Genomic DNA, 15,149 nt, shown 5'->3' on the forward strand with positions numbered 1-15,149 from the left:
ACTGAGCTATGTAGCTACAAAAAAGGGCAAATATGAGCATCAACACTACTACTTATTTTAATAGTAAAAGCATAGAATTCTGACTTACCTAAATAGGGCATTGCCATGTGTCGCTAGGAAAGGAGTAAGGTTTTTCCTCCCGCCATTGGTCTTGTCCCTCCGCCGCGTCAGCCCCAATTAACACACTGAGACTCTATATTTGATATAATGCTGTTGGCCAGGTACTAGTTTCTTATCAGCTAGCTCTGTCTTAAGTATTAACCCATTTCTGTTCATTTACGTATTTCCACGTGCTTTCATCTTACCAGAGAGCCGGCTGGCATCCTGATCTCTCCAGACTCTCCATCTTGACACCTCCTTACTACCTCCTCTTTTCTCCTTGTCTCCTAGTCCCTGCTCTCTTGCTTTCCTAATGGCCAACAGTGGTTTATTCATTAACCAGTATGAGAAACATATTTACAGAATGACATCTCCCATCATCTCCTCTTTTTTGTCTAAAATAACAAGAAGGGTTCTAACCTTAACAAAGCAAAATAAATAACACAACAGTTATAAAGTAAGAATCACAGTTAATAATATTTAGTTCATTAACATTTAACAAGATTTAAAGAACATATTTCATCAGTTACTCTATCTTTGTGTGTCTAAAGTCTATATAACTTATCATTAATAGTAAATAAGGAAAACTATAACCATAACTATTTGTTTTCAACTCCTTCAAAGACCACACAAGGATAATATATAAACTCTAGAAATGAGAGGCAACTCACTGCCTGGACAGTCACCCGAGTTCTTCTGTAATCTTCCATCTTCAGCCCATAGGCCATAGTGTGTCTGGCAGACTCCTCAGCAAAGCAGGAAACTTTAAACTGTCCACCTGTATTGGCAGTTTGTCAGTCACTTTTCTCTGTGTCCTGCAGACTGTCTGGCAGACACTTCCATGAAGCAGGAACTCTGTATCAATGTCCATCTTGAATCAGCAGTCACTTTTCTGTGGGTCTTGCATGTCCAACTTATACAGCACAAAGTCAAACAGTCCAGACAAGAGCAGTATCTTGTCCAAATGGCTAGTCTTGCCATATTGGAAGTAAACTCCATAACGAGTTTCTTCAATGTCCATCTTCCTTTCTGACACGGGTAGTGTTGCCAGGAGCAATTGTGCTGCTTTGTCAAGAAAAATCTAAACCATTTTAAATGCCATATTCTGTAGGTCTTTGAAAGGTTTGAAGAATGCCTATCTATCTCAAATACATCTCTGTGTATCTTGAAAACTTAACTAATTAAACTCTAAGCTTTGACTATCATAGGTAATTATCTATAATCTGCACTACATTGTACATTACATTTCTAAATGAGCTATATAAATACAATAACTAAACAAGAGGAGAAATATACATATCAAAAAATTGACCTTAAGTTTGTATCAATAAATGAAAATCCATTCCAAAACAAAGTATTCATATCTATACCATAATCCTCTTTTTACCTTTAAAAAGAGATTGATTGTTGTCATTAACCATTTATAACCAACCCCAATAAAATGAAAACAAACATTTATAAACAATATTTGGGAATTTGGGTGTCGTTCTTTCCAAACTATTTCCTGTTGATAAAGGGTGCTGTCATGTGGATCCTAAGAAGATGCAGAAATCCTGGCTGTAGTCTGCAAGGCTGCCTTGTCCAGCTGTTTTGAATGTTGGATCACTAGGAAAGCTGTTTCAGGGGGTCTGGCTTGCTCAAACTACATTAGTCTGGAAGGAATCCACAGCTTTTTATTTTCTTTGGAAACAAAAATAGAAATCCTTTTCCCCAGTAACTTGTCCTTAGACTTAAATTTTGGAGTCAAAGCATTTTTAAAATATATAAATTGAATTAATCCATTAGTACTTCCTTTAACAGTTGTTTCCTCAGCAGTCAAATGAAATAAAGACAATATAATGCCATACAGTATACAGATTCTCTCCGAGCTTTTCATCTTTACATGGCTTTATTATTACTCTGTTTATTTTGCTTTTTATTTTTTATTTTTTATTTTTTGAGACAGGGTTTCTCTGTGTAACTTTTATCTGTCCTGGAATTTACTCTTCATACCAGGTTTACTTTGTAATTACAGAGACTTGCTTGCCTCTGTCTCCTGAGTGCTGGGATTAAAGGTGTGTGCCACACATCCAACTCCTCGTTGTATTTTTAAAACCATTTTATTCCTTTTCTCTCCCAAGCCTACATATATTTTAGAACATTAGAACACACTGTAAACTTTTTTTTTCATGTGAATCTGTCTTTACTGTAAATCTTTCTTTATCTTTTACTGGCCACAAGTCGTTTATCTGGTAAACAACAACATTGCTAAAATGAAAGTCATAGTTGTTTCTACTGCGGTTTATCAAAGATGGCAGTGGCTATTTTACTGCCAGCAGTGAGAGCTGTGCTCACTGCCTTGGTCTGTGCTGCCATCCAGAAGCATGTTGCCGGCTTGGAGATGTGGTCATTGTCATTGCCAGCTCTAGTACACACCAATAAATTGTTAGCAGAGTTTCTTAAAAGCCCTGTGGTTTTTTGCTGCTTATGCTGAGTCAAGAAACCCTTAAAGGAGCTGCGCAAATACCTGCTTGTGTCTCGCAAAGCAGAGTACAACCGAGAAAAATGCTGCTACCAAGAAACCTTGCTTGTTTCTGTTCTTTTGTTTCTAAAACCCTTTTTAAACCTTTTGTTAAATTTTAAGTGGAAGTTCTTATTAGCCACGTGGGCGCCATATATAAGGAGTAAGGTTTTTCTGCCTGCTGCTGGTCTTGTCCTGCTGCCACGCCAGCCCCAATAAACACACTGAGACTCTATATTTGATATAATGCTGTTGGCCAGGTACTAGTTTCTTATCAGCTAGCTCTGTCTTAAGTATTAACCCATTTCTGTTCATTTACGTATTTCCACGTGCTTTCATCTTACCAGAGAGCCGGCTGGCGTCCTGCTCTCTCCAGACACTCCATCTTGACACCTCCTTACTTCTTCCTCTTTCCTTCTTATCTCCTAGTCCCTCCTCTCTTGCTTTCCTATTGGCCAACAGTGGTTTATTCATTAACCAGTATGAGAAACATATTTACAGTATGACATCTCTCATCATGGCCATACCATTTTAGTTGATAATACATTTAATTTAATCAATGCTATTAATAATAGTTAATATTGGCCTTACCTTGCTAATTCTGTAACATATTTCACTTTTCATGTATTCTGTCATTCTCCCATTCCACATATATAGATTTAGCACATATGTCAACTCTGACACTATTCTAAACAGGTAGGACAAAAAGATACAAAAGCAACAGCAATAAAATTCCTTTCACCATAGGCCTCTATTTCCAATTTTACAATCAAACATTCTCAAATATAAAAGAAGTGTAATGCCATCATGGTCTTTTATTTACTACTGCAGTCAAAATGAGAATTATCTACATAGGAATGAAATTTGGAGCTCTTTGAAATCATGACTGGAGGGAATCCTAAAATTCCCACTCTACTGATTGATGGTGACCATGAAAGGAACCCTGGGAATGGAGTTAGTAATAGCTTATCACATGTAAGTTCCTTCTGATTAATTTAGTATACTTTGCCACATCTAGCTATTCTTCCAAAAATGTTTATTCATATTTGTGTGTCAGCCTTTTCATGTGTGCTGGTAATATAAAATATGACCTCAAGTAGTTCATGGTCTACTTGAAAATAGGAAATAAGATATGTGTAGGGCTCAGTTGGTATTTATAAACTCAGTGCTTGAAAATTCAGAATATATTCACTGACATCTAGACTCAAAAACAAGTTTTCTCATGTTCATTAAGAAAATAAAGTATTTAAAATGTCTTTCAAAATTTTGTATTCAAATAATATTGGAAAACATGGAAGGAATATATCAAGTTTTTCATAATAAAAAAGTTTGTCAATGTTTTTTTTCTGAAAATCAGAAGATGTGTTTTTCAAGTGGCATCAAAAACATGAATCCACTTAATAAGTCAAGTGAAGCTAGACACCACCATTAGCTAATAACTGATGTACTATCACTATTCTTTCATGAAGTATAATAGGCCAGTGGAGATGAACCAGTAGAAAGAGCCATATCTAATACAATCAATAAATGTGAGGAAATTTATATTTGTTAATTATCAATAACTTTTAACTGGCAATATCAAATTTAATGGTAGTTCACTTATTTTCCAGTAGCATACCATTTTATGAGAAAGATAATTAGGGGATAGATATATAAACAAGAAACTATAGAGGTACTGAGACAAAGGCCTCATATAATTTTTAAAATGTAAAAATATAGTGTAGATAACTAAAGTTTTAATCTTAATATACTATGTGTCTCAAAATTTTACCCAGATTAAAGATGGTAATAAACACACACACACACACACACACACACACACACACAAAATAGGGTATGACAATTGACAGTAACTCAATAAACATTAATAAGTAATAGTCAGTGATGTAATTGACAAGCCTAAACAGGATGGTATTATGAAAACAATGAAGAGAATATTCCCAGAAAAAGGCAATAATAAACTATTCTGGGATTGATGGGAGAAAATTTAGGTGAGACATTTGATAAGATCAAAGCAACGTCTTCAATATCTTCATTCAAAACTTGGTGGGATCAAGGTGTTTATCATCATCTAAGTCACTGGAAAGCTACATAGAGTAGGGACATAGGAAACCTGGAAGCTTGAGGAGAGAGTCAGATTTGAAGAAGTAGGGACAACTGTTTCTTCTTTGAGTCATTCTTTAATGGTTTGCAAATAAATGCAATATTTACAAGGAAATACAGATCAAAGACAAGTGCATAAATATTTTTTAAATTTCACTGAATTATATGTGGTAAGGTTCCCTGAAGATGAGACTGAACAAGTAATATGGTGACCACATGGAACATTAAAGGAAGATCAAAAGATTTTTTTCTAAGAAGTTGTTTATAGGCATTACTATAGAATAATGGTAAACCATATAACACTGGGCTGTGTAAAGCTTTTTACCTAGAGAGATAGATAGTGCCTCACCAAATATCTCAAAGAATAAGCAGTTACAACTGTAGCACATACCCCCAACCCCCTGCAAAAGTATTGTGCAATACTAGGAGAGTTTAATGCCACAGACAAAGGGCTCCCAAGAGAAAATAAGAACTGGAGACTGGGTAGGTATCTTACTCAGTAAACCATTTGCTTTGCAACCACGAGGATCTGGGTTTGAGTCCACAGTGCCACCATAAAAAGCTGGACACAGAAGTATACATTTGTAATCCCAGAACTTTGAAGAAAAAACAGATACACTATGCTTTTGGATGGTTCATCTAGCTGAATCAGTGGGCTCCTGCTACAGTGAGAGATCCTGGCTCATAATAAAGTGGAAAGCAAATGAGAAAGGCATGAGATGTTTACCTCTGTCCTCTATACGAACACATGAGCATACATGCGTATTACACTCACACACAAATATATATCCACTAGTTACAACTAAATACATACGTAAGAGTTAACTCCATAAAAGGAGGAAAATCAAGTTCATGAAAAGAACTGGATGAGCAGAATCATATCTCATGTGTAAGAAGAAAAACTTAAAGACTGGAACACAGAATAGTGGGCAGCAATGTATGTGATTTATACTAAGAGCAATGAGAATCCATTTAAGTGTTTAGAAAAGGAAGAGGATCACTCATTCATTTACTTAAAAAATAATATAGCATTCATAGACATGTGGAAATCAAAGTGGGTTTAGGAATCAGAATAATATACAAATATATTTAAATGATAGTGCAGAGTACAGATACCATATGCTAGGAAAAGCAGAGTTTGAAATGATAACAGATAGAAGACTTAAAGAAAAAAGTAATCAAAAGTAAAAAAAGGATTTGATGTGTGGAGTATGGGCAGTACATATTGTCTTGACTTTTGTACAGTTGCTTATGACCTATCCAATGAGTCAGTCAGGCAACCCAATACTGACACCCTTTTAAACAGAGAACTCAACTTGGTCAGAGTCCCATGTCATGGGACTGTTTAGAAATGACTATCTTCTGAGCCTGACACCGGGGAGAAGACTCAGTCTCGAAACTTATACTGTAGTTTTGGGTGGGAAAATATTAAACATGTTAAAATAGTGTCTGCCCCTCTCCCATAAAAAAAGAGAGAGAACTCAAAATCACTTATTGTTAGAAGTGCAGATCAGATTCTAAACTGCTTATCTCAATTGTTTTTGACACTCTAAAAAAGAAACAAGTCACTGTTGATGAATACCCATTGTGTCCTAGGAGTTAGGAACAAAGAGTGCATTTAAAAACTATGTTAGGCTCATCCAAAAGAAATGACAAAATTGTCTCTGCCCAGTACAGCCTGCACAACTCTGGTGCAAACAGATGAAGGTTACATTTGGCTGAGAAGCCCATGGGAGTTGATTCACCAATGCAACCACAAGATGCAAATGCACACTCATCTTCTCTTAATATTATGCTAGCATAACAACAATTGAGCAGAGCATCAACTTCACTCTGTCTCAAACCTGTGACAGTTTAGGGCAGTAACAGCATGGGCTTGTGAAAGAGTGGGTACCTTCTTTTATACAACAGGAAGCAATTTCTCTACAAATTTGAACCTTTTTGCTTCTTTTATTCAGCTTTATGGGTAGAATGGTTATGAAACTCTGCTTTAAAAGATGTATTTTTTCACTAGACAAACTTTATCTAATACATGAGGAAATATATTGCACTTTAGTTCTGTTTTCTCCCACTCTTGCCAAATGATGCATTCAAGAAAGAAATACTATGAAGTAGGTGAACACTTGGTGCCAGAAGAATATGCCATGAATCCATGAATATCCCTTATAAGGTAGAACATCTTGGAAGATGTATGAGATTTATCCAGTCTTCATTAAATTTTTACTGAAATCTACTAAGAATCAAAAGAATTTCCACTACAGCAGTGTCCATAGCTACTATACATTGCCTTTGCTGGAATCACTCTAATCATATCAATATGTTCCAATCAGTTATAGTAATTCAACCCTCTTTTATAATTCATAGGGTCATTAAAGTACCTCACTAGTCAAAGTTTTCAACTTAACCTTACAGAATTTTAGATTTTACTGTGAATTGCACTCTTTTCTATTCATCATCTCTTGTATTTTTCTGCTTATGAAAGTTACATGTGTGATCTAAAAAATTATGGAAATGAGAATTTCATATTAATTATTTCTTAACATAAGAAAGCCAAACAATGCAGAGATTTTCCTGGCTGTCTCCATGCTGAATTGCTGAAGCTTTAATAACTTCTGCACTGCAGGGATTACAAAACTGATGCGTATTTTTAAATGTTAACTCAAAGTGTCAGACATTTGCTTATATTCGGCAAAATCTTAGGAACAAATTTGAGGACTACACAGCAACGTGGGCTGTGAGACATAATTTCTGTCATTCACATTTTATGAATACTCTTACCATCTAATCATTTTTATCTATATTATATTGTAATCTTAGTTTCCTTAGAGTCCTGAAGTTAGAAATAAGAACTTGATGTTAATGTTAATTACAGGAACAAGTTGAAATGTAGTTTAACAAAAGCCAAATCATCCCTGAGAGGTTTTTCAGCTTCACTTAATAAGCACAAGAATCTGAATCTAGGATGAAATTTGGAGAATTAATAACCAACTTTATAGGGAAAGAATTGTGTGTCTCACACATATGTGTGTGTGTGTGTGTGTGTGTGTGTGTGTGTGTGTGTGTGTGTGTATATATATATATATATATATATATATATATATATATATATATATGAGATTAGGTTCTCTTTTCTCTAGAAAATGCCTTGGTCCTTGAAATCCATGGAAAGCATTTCAGAAGATCATCTTACCTTTCACAGCCCTAAATATGACTCTGCAAAGCAACATCTCTATCAGACTTTATATGCTTCACCCTACAAAAGAATTCTTTATAGAACTACTAGGTTCAATTATAGATTGCTGTGGCTTATCTTCAACATCGTCTAAAACCTTCTGTGTGTTAAATGAGAAGTTTTGTATTTAGAAATGAAAACTCCTGTCTAGAAGTCACCTGAACCAGAGTTGCATCTTTTTTGGAAGTACTTTCTGTTTTCTTTTGGATTCACATGCTGCATTAGCTCTTCAAGCTTCAGAACTTCTTTTCTCTCCAAATCATTTGTAGTGTTCAGACAAGCTGTTGGCCTTTTCATGAATAAGACAAAAAATGGCTTGTTTACAAAAGGCATCTTACTGAAAAGGTAGATTGAGAAACTGATGAGCTTATTATTTATTTTACCAGGTACATTAGGTGATTCGGAGACACAGCCCTGCTGGGTACCCGAACCTGTTCCCAAATCCGCCTTTTTTCCATCTGAGTACCTAATCCTGGCTAGTGCTCCAGTTAGTGAATTTCTTGCCAATATTCACATCAGATATTTTGTTGTATAACTTAACTACCCAGAATAAATCTTTGACGCTGAGGTTGTCATAGGAGACTATGAAATTATATGAGTGGGAACGTTTATATAAAGCATATTTCTTTCCAGAAGTTTGATCTCATTTTCAAGCTCAGTACCATTGACAGGAAGAAGGCAGCAGGAAGCAACTTATCAAATCAAAGACGTGTAGATCATCTCTATTGCAAATGTCAAAATCCCTCAAAATTATTTTGTAAAATGAGTGATGTTCCACCTGTGCAATGGAACTATGCTTGCTTACACATCTGACCAAAATAATGGAGCTGCCTGACTGTCCCAGATTGTTATAAAGAATCAGGGGTGAAAAATAGTGGATGATTCAACTAGATCCCTACAGCACAGTAAGGGGAAACACCTGTGGCTTAAGATAAGCAAAACTGCATGTGGATTGTTTTGCCTTTAAAAGGACGACCAGTGTGTATTACAAGAGTCTCGGTTTATCCTGTAAAATTTTCATTAGCCTGCTGCATGCCTTATGTTTATTTTGTCAAACAGAGCCAAAATATAAAGCAAAACTTCAACATTATATTATTTCTCTATGTGACCAAGCTTCGATTGCGCCAAACATAGCATTTCAGGAAGTCTTGTTGAGAGCTGGCATTCACTTTATTCTGCACTGGGAAGCTCTTTCATGAAATAGAAATGCACATCAGAGGCAAAACCTGTCACATGCTCAAACCTGGGACCACCTTTCTTTCTCTCAGGAACTCTGAACAGTTTTCTGTCTCACTCACTCCTGACTAACTTCCCCACAGCATCTATGGATTTTTACTGGCTTGTCAAATGCTCCTCCTTCAGAGATATCAGTAGGCACACAGACTTGCAGCCTGTAAATACCAAGTAGTATTTCTCTCAGTTTGTGAGCTGTAACAAAGACTCCACTCTCAAAACCCATCCTACTTGGCCCCAGTCTTGGTCATTTTCACCCAATCAATAAACAACAGGCTCTTTAAGCAGACACTGGAGGGAGCCAAAATGTTGGCTTGAAGAAAAACTTGAGTAGCTAATCAGTGTCCCCTCCCCACCCACCCCCACTCTTTTGTCCTTGCTTCTTTGTTGTTTTTGTGTTTGTGTTTCATTCACAGATTTTTCTCCCAACCCATCTCCACCTCGTAACCAACAGATCTGACACTGCTTTATGGGACACGTTAACCAAGTTGATACACACAAATCAAAAACCAGAGATTCCTTTGGGTTCCTAACTCAGATCTTCCATGTTGTGGTTACTTGTCTTGTGCATCATTAGTATTTCCACTCTCATTCCAGTAGTAACCTGCTATAATTGCTCTGCTTTGGCTACTCTCCTGAGTTTTCTGTGCTTCCTCAGGATCCCATTAATCACAACCAAAGAAAAGAAGATAATTGAAATATCAAAATATTTTGTATTTCTTTTATTATATAGGCTACCATGTATGAGCAACTTTAGGCAATCAAGTTTGTATTGACATGAAAATGTGTGCTCCACTCATAGGCAGGCTAAATAAGCATTAGGGGAATAATTCTTTCATTCATGTTGGCTTTAAAGTGATTTAAATTAATTCTAAGCACCACCTCCATGGCCCATTGGATTGGTTTAATACTCTTTGATGGTGTTGTTTGGGCTTTTCTCTCACATGCTAATGAGGCATTCACTTTAGCTGCCACAACTTCATATAATCCTTGAGCAATTCTCACACTTTCTAATGGCCTTAAAAAAAAAAAAAGCAGGAAAGCTTGGACAAGAGGAGAAGGAAGAAGAAAACAAGGAAGAGGAGGACTTGTTGGGAAGGGGAGTGCTACTAGATTAGATGGATTTACCTAAAAAATATGATCAGAAAAGAGAAACATGTGACTGACTGCCCTTACTCTGGAAGAGCAATTGTCGTTGAGAAATAGGTTCATTAATGCAGAGGCAGTCTGTCTACCCAACCAAGACAAAACCAAGAGCAAACCACATGGCTTCTTTGCAGCATGGCTGATCATCAGGAAGTGATCTGAGTGGAAGCCTGTTTCTTGGGACCCTAGCCTTTTCTTTAAATATTCTTTCAACATGAATTTTACAAATGATTAAAACTGAATGTTATAGTATGGTGTGGTTTTCATACCTGTGGGGGACAACTTAGATTCAACTGGATAAAAAGAGAAGAGACAAGGTGCTGCCCCAAGGGGATGATCATTTCTCATTGATGTCCTCTGACTTTCAATTTGGATTATTGATAACTTCCTGAAGCAAATATGATTGATAATCAACAAATATAATTTCTCAACCATTTTCATGTTCTTGACATACTCTCCAGCTCTGTAGCCCTAAACACTTCAACACATCTTTTAAAACACACCAATAACTAAGACATGTTTTCCATTTCTCTGTCATCTTATCTCTATTTTGTTTCTTTAATATTTTAGACATTTCTTTCATTAGCTTTCTCTTACTTAGATGTAATGAACAGACCTAAGTTTTGTTTTGTTTACTTCATTTATTGGCCCATTTTTCTGTCAAGGACATGCATATCTTTCATTGTAGTCAAGGACATTCATGACTTCAACTGGGCGAAGATCTTAGAGCAGTCCAGAATCCCACCCCTACTTGTGGCTGCACTAAGAATTTCTCCCCCAGAGAACTGCTAGCATGCTAATTAATGTTCCTCCCAACTCCAAATTCATGTTGCCAAATGCCTGTCAAACAATCCCATGAAGTGGACTGTAGTCCCTTAAATTCCTCATGCTCACTCATAAATGCCTTCATATGACTGGAGGCCCAGTCATGGCTTTGAGTTCTAATCATCCTCATTGAAGGGATTGTATTGGCTTCCTTTCTGATTTAACTGCTACTATTCTGTTTTATTTAGCAATGAGAAGGCTTCCAGATGGTAGAGAGAGCATTAGACACAATATAATAGATGAGGAGTCTAAATACTAAATATGATAGTTAAGAAAAAAGGAGTTTTTCATTCTAAGCCTGGAGAGAAACTTCACAAAAAAGGGGATAAGTGAATAAGATAAAAATAAACAGAGAAAGAGAGATAGAGAGAAAATTAGCTTCCAAAAGAGAGATGATGGGAGTGGAGTAGAAGACACTATTCAGAGGCCTCTAACCTCTAGTAGGTCCACAGAGGAGTCTTAGGCAATCTGTACCAATTCCCAGAACAAAAGAAAGGTGTGATTTGTAAACTTTTAGTGATGTCAGGCTATAACTAAATCATGTGTTGTAACTACATCATATCATCACATGACATAATTACACACAGTATACATGTCAGGGAGTAGGGAGGAACCATGTAGTATAAATTTAGATTTATCAAGTCATAGAATAAACTAGTTCTTAACTCCCTGTCCCAGAGATTGCTAGAGGATGTCATATGTTAATCCCAAAGACTTGAGGAGAAAGGTCATGGATCAAAATTATCATGATCCAATTAATTAATGCAAGCATTTAATTAAGGAAAGCACTTTTATTCATGTACATGGCTGCCTCCCCCTAAGGCAAGTTTCAAGACGTCAGCATTGGGTGTAAGGAAGACAAGGTTGTTATAGCTCAGGGGTGCTTCCAAATAGAGAAAAATAGACAGGATTATAGGAGATGAACATAAGCATTACAAAATTAGTTATAACAACTCCTAACAATGGATGGTCATAACAATGGATGGTCATAAAAAACTTTTGAAACAAAGGTAGGGTTACAAGATGGAAATATACATACATACATACACACACACACACACACACACACACACACACACACACACACACACACATATATATATATATATATATATATATATATATATAATTTCAGAAACAAAAACATAGAACAGGCAGTATAGGACTGTTTGTGGTTAAGGTTCAGGTAGGGCATAGCCCAATCCTTGAGAAACAAGGATTTCATCAAGAACAGGAATAAACCTAGTTTGTCTTTAAGATAAGATGGCTTTTAAGCTTAAAATAGGGGCAGCTGGGTTTGTTTCACAGCCTAATTAAAGCTGAAGGATCAGAACTAAATATGCATGATCATGGTCATTATCTCATATATCTGGTATGATGATCTTGGAAACCTGAAATGAATCCTCCACAAACACTGCATTAATTCAATACATCAAGTTGATTACATTTCCAAATGACATATTGAATGAACTCTTTTTTCATGTATGCTTTAATTATGAAGCATATTATATGTTCTATCAGAGTCCCTATTTAACAAATTCCTTCAGGTTTTCTCATCCAATCATCCTATATACATCTCCCAGTTCACCCATTCTAAACATTCACTCTGTTTATTCCATGCTTAAAACTCTCTTGGCCTCAATCACATAGGCTGAGGATATTGCTCAAGGGTAGTGCACAGGCCTAGCATTCATGAGGCTCTAGGTTGGTTTCCCAGAAAATAATAACAATATTAATATACCTTTTCTGGAATAGATATCTCAAAGAGATTTCAAATTCAATGTCCAGTACTAAGTTCATTTTCCAAACTTTTGTTCCTTCTCCATGTCTCAACACTATCCCACTGGGAGCTCAAACAAGAAATATGACCATAATCAATCTTGACTACTCTCTTGTTCTACATCTAAGCATTCTCAATCCAAACATTTTTAACTCATATATATATATACCTCCTACTACCTTTACCTGCCATAAAATTTTCCTTTGTTATTTCTCACCTGATAAACTAAGTCACCTAACTTCCCTGCCTGCACTAAAGTTCTGTTCTCTGAAAAGTCAATGTGTTCATTATTTACTGTGTAAAAAAATGGAGCTAATTAATGCAACAAGGATTCATTATTTCACAGAGTATTTGAAGATCAGAAATTCAGAGGTTGAACTGGATTCTTTGTCTCTAAATCTCTTCAGAGATTGAATTCAGGATGTAGACTGAGTATTAAGTAATCTGATTACACGACTTTTCATGGAGCTGTGGGCAGAATACCTCTGTGATCTGTGAAAATAAAACAAACAGGAAGCCTCAATGACTTCACTACCTACTCCCAAAAGTTGTCCTCATCATGTCTATTTTATTGTCTTTGTTAGAAGTAAATTTAGGCTGTATTCAGAGGAAGAGAAATTAGAATCTACTTTATAAAGAAGCAGCATATAAAGTTTGCAAATACATTTCCCAAATTACCTCATCCAGTACTCTTTCAAATTGAAAAAAAAAAAAAAACTGATAAAGGCATAAATTTGTAATTGTCATCTTTCTTATTGAAAAACTTAAAAATGCTTCCCATCACTCATTTCTTTACTTAGTTTTTCAGACTCTCAGTTATCTGATTCCTAAGTCAGTCTCTAGCCCCAATTCTATTACTCTTCCAAGTATTATCTCTGAAAACATGGAATTACTTGTTATTCCCTATACATAATTCTTATCCCCAGGCCTTACTCAGAATATACTTTCTCCTACACTCTATAACTGCTGAACTATTTTTATTTGTTAAGGATCAGGTATGCATCACTGGCTTAGAAATGTCTCCCACCATTCTGCTTAGGACTCATCTCTTCTTTGCTTTCTAACATGCCTGACCATTTGTTTTTCTCACTGTCCTATTGCTGTGAAGAAGTTGCCATAACCAGAACAACTCTTATATAGAAAGCATTTAATTGGGGGCTTGTTTACAGTTTCAGAGGATTAGTCTGTTATCATCATGGTAGACAGCATGGAGGCAGGGAGCATGACAGCAAGCAGATGTGGTGCTGGAGAATTAGCTAATAGCTACGACTGAACCATAGGCTGAGAGAGTGACACGGCCTGATATGGACTTTTAAAACCTCAAAGCTTACCCCCAGTGCCATGCGTTCGCCACCAAGGTCACATCTACTCCAGCATCCCAGGTGACTAAGCATTCAAATATATAAGCCTATGAAGGTCATTTCTTTATTCATTATAATATTTTTATTAGAATATCTTGTTTCTACTGATACAAATAACTCGAGGTCTGCTGGGGGTAAAATATTACTTAATCCATACCCCTATATAACTAAGGTATCAATAATTCTTTTAGTACACAGTGCCTAAATCTCAAAGTATAACTTTGAATCCATGAAATCTTTCATCTTCAGGACTTCTTAACGAAGCAAAAATATAATCAAGAAGGTCTGATAGTTGTTAGGCAAAAGCTCTTTAGTCCTATCTGGAAAGACACCATTCTGTTCGAGTAGGATTTGGATCTAGGATACCATTCACAGTGTGACACCAAAGGACAGTTGTGCTCAGTTATAAGTTGTTAAGGAGTATACTATATTCCTGTTTCCTAGGTGCTGTATATGTCTACACTAGAAACCACAAGACAGCCAGGAGTTAATAACTAAAACAACCACATACTGAGAAACAGCAAATTCAATCAATGTGCAAGGAAAGCTAATAGTCTATGAGTAGATCTGACAAAGTATCCCTACACAGTCCCCCAGTTCTACAGCTGAAGTCACACTTGACATGACTCACTGGCTTGTAGGCAAAGCTAGGTATCAATGCAAATATTATAATCTAAACCCTTATGCTAAGTTACTGCATGCAAATAGAATAGCATTTATACTGAATCCCACTCTTTTGGTTTCTTGAATTTCTGGATAGAGACTTAAATTCAAAGAAAAATAAAGAGGCCAATATCTTTCTTGTTTAAGAAAACATGACATATGTTCAAATTTTTCGGAAGTTAACTTTTCTCATATTTTTCTTGCTAA

The 15,149-nt window shown here is 36.0% G+C and overlaps 1 protein-coding gene across 1 annotated transcript in view; it reads left to right on the plus strand.

Moving 5' to 3' along the window:
• Positions 1-15,149, plus strand: part of Grm3 (glutamate metabotropic receptor 3) — a 205,045-nt gene that overhangs the window by 16,140 nt on the left and 173,756 nt on the right. The gene's annotated exons all lie outside the window — the stretch shown is intronic.

Source organism: Phodopus roborovskii, unplaced genomic scaffold (assembly GCF_943737965.1).
Source record: "Phodopus roborovskii unplaced genomic scaffold, PHOROB, whole genome shotgun sequence".
In the NCBI taxonomy this organism is placed as follows: domain Eukaryota; kingdom Metazoa; phylum Chordata; class Mammalia; order Rodentia; family Cricetidae; genus Phodopus; species Phodopus roborovskii.